Consider the following 3,219-nt stretch of genomic DNA (forward strand, 5'->3'; position numbering starts at 1 on the left):
CTCGGAGTGTGCGTTTTCTTGGGTTGAAATCCGTACACCTTCGGATTATTTACCTCCAATCATCTTGCCTCTCTTATCTCTGATTACAAATGATTTGCCCTTTTAACAAAGTATGAAATTAAATTTCAGCCTCCTTGGGAATTCTCTTAAGGACATCTACCATCTGAGCTGACAAATCAACCCACATTAAGGATAAGTCCTTGTTCAATTTGTTTGTATCGTGCTGTCTCTGCTGTTTGTCTGTTCACTGATGATAAATAAGACTGGGGACGAATGATAAATAAGTGTCACTTGCTAAATTTTCCAAGGGATCCTGCCCACCCAGCCTTTCAAGGACTGAGGAATATCCTTGAGGTAGAATTTTACAAGCAATTGACTTTCTGATGGGTGTTAATGCCTCTCTAATCCCCCACTTACCCCATCCAGGCTGGCTAGCCTAGCAGAATCATTTAAAATGTAAGACGACTAGTGATGGATTAGTTGTACTGAGCAACGAACAGCAGCCTCGACAGGATGTACTTGGCTACGTGACGTGTGTATGCCGGCGGAGAATTCCGTCCGGATAACGTTACGGGAATAATAATCCCCTGTCCAAGTCGCATCTCATCAAGGGCAAGCGGATAGGGGGAATCCCAGCCCTCTCCCGACAATAGACATGCGGTGGGTAATTGAATCTAATTGTTCGGAAGCGCAGATAATGAGCACGTAAAACGCAAGGACCAAAATGGGGGAGCAAAGGACTCGTCTTTAGCAGCTAAATCCAAACATATACCCCGTGACATCAAGTAAATAAGCAAACACATCAATTCGGTTAATAAGATATAGATGTAGGATATACAAACAGGATGATGTTATTATATGAGTTAGGACCTGGCTAAACGAGATAGGAATGATTGGGTTGGGGGTGTGGAAAGTGTCGTGATAAGTCAAAATGAGATGAGCGTAAAGCCAGGCTTCATTTAACTTAATATCTATAAAAAATTCTATTTATTGAATCTCCTGAAAAGATTTCTTAATGGTACATGGGTTTTGGAATCGAAGGTATTATTGACAGGGAAGGTACACTCAGGGAAAAACACCGTGCTAAAAACAAGTACAAACAGCCTTGATTTAAGAAAAATTGCATGCTTAACATTTAAGAACGTTCGTGCTCAAAAAATTCTCATATTGAGCACATTTTGGAGTTTTTATGTCTGCCAACTCTAATAATTCCCAACTGTTTATTCTGAAAGTACTCAGTATATAAGGCGCATAAATTAGGTAGTGTTAATGCCCGTGAGCGGCAAGTCGTAAGTAATCTTAAAATATTAATATTATTTATATATATCTCGTTTATTTCGTTTCAGTTTCCAATACTTATTTCTCTTACTAGCATAAAATAAAAACTGATTTTAGTTTCATAATATTTATATATTGATTTAAGAATTATTCGTCCTTAAATCATGCCTGCAAATTTCTTACTTTATTATTAAATCGTTCTTGTTTTTAGTCCAAATATGACTTGATTTAAGAATTATTCATACTTGATTGAAGACCGAAAGGTTCTTAAATCTAGTATTTTCGGTCTTGAAAATTCGTGCTCAAAAGTAGTATTTTGTTCTCGCGTTCTGTATTTTCCATGCTTGGCGAAGTTTTGACACCGAAAATACTAGGTTCAAGCACGAAATACTTGATTTTTTTTCTGAGTGTATTAATACATCAATTCAATCATTATGGAATACCATAATAATTGAGGTTTTCGTTCATACTATATAAAAATATGAATATTGCAAATAAGGTCCCTATTAAAGCAGCACATGGTGCCAACGGTAGGGTGTAGGGTGCAGTGTAATTTCTCATTTATGCCAAAACATTTAAAAATTCTCCTTTATCATAATAACCTGTTTTTCCAACATTATACTCGCTCCGGGAGAGACCCAAAACTCAAAATCCCCATGATTCATGAGTGGTATTCATAAATTAAGTTAGCAACATAAAACAAATGGCATCTGGCTAACTTAACGAGCCGCAAAAAAGAAGCCACACATTTCCCACATGTAGCGGGATCCACCAAAAGAAAATGGAACGGCCTTGTCTAGTACAAATGTTTTGCATTATTGGAGCATGGTGAACGGATGGAAGGGGCTGTGGAAGTGGACCCCGAATGGAGGGACTCCACATCGAGGATACATATATAGGATACACGTAAGTTACATTAGTCAGTCACTTGCCAGTGGGAAAATTGCTGAGCATGCCGAAAATACTTGGGAGGCTTTGGAGGAAATTGCTATTACAGAAGTGAGAGGCCGGCACGCCCCACTCTTGCCACGCCCCCTCTGTCGAAGACCTGCATAAATATGCCAAACACATTCAGAGTATTCTATCTGGCACTGTGTTGCGTTGCCATAAATGCTTCATCTTGAACTCATACATATTAAAATCTGGCAAAATAAACTTCAACAGTTCACAAAGCACAGCAGAAAACACAAACATGCTCGCAGGACGAAATGGGTTGGGGGTTTTAGGGTTTGGGAATGGGTTTTTGAAGGGGTGACCCGAGCTCATGCATTTTAAAATTCAGCCATTAGAGAAACCAAGTTATTTTGTATGCAGAATATTATTTGGCTTCTCCATCGCCCCCACCCCCCGTTTCCATCTTTTATATTTGTTGTTTTTGTGTGTTTTTGCTTGACATTGCATTTAACATTTTTGCTGAACGACCCCAAAAAACCCTCTGCACAGAAAAGGAGAGGATAGCAATTAAATGTTTTTTCTACAATTTGCTGCATAAATCAGTTTTAAATGTTATAGTGCAAATAAACGAAATCAGGGTAGCCAAGCCAGAGAGAGATAGAGAGAGCTTGGCTTAAATTGGCCCACAACACATCATTTAACAGGACACTCCAAAGGATTCGAGGTAAAAAGCGACCTCAGGACAATGGCAAAAATAGGGGCTTTGTGGCTTACATTTTTTAGACACGTTAACTGAAAGAATGAAAACGAGGTATTTAAAATAATTATTTTAAATAATTCAATTAGTTTACGCGTAACGGAATTGACTCATTGTTAAAAGTCAGCGGTGTGCATAACGATTATCAATTTGAATATAATAACTTTTTTATTAAACCAACTGACTGCATAACGTGTAATTAAATTTTATAGATACTGCCTGTATACAGAATTTAGCATTTAAGTTATTGGTAACTTTTAGCAACTCATAATTTCAATTAATTGAACGAT

This window comes from Drosophila subpulchrella, unplaced genomic scaffold (assembly GCF_014743375.2).
Source record: "Drosophila subpulchrella strain 33 F10 #4 breed RU33 unplaced genomic scaffold, RU_Dsub_v1.1 Primary Assembly Seq354, whole genome shotgun sequence".
Classification (NCBI taxonomy): domain Eukaryota; kingdom Metazoa; phylum Arthropoda; class Insecta; order Diptera; family Drosophilidae; genus Drosophila; species Drosophila subpulchrella.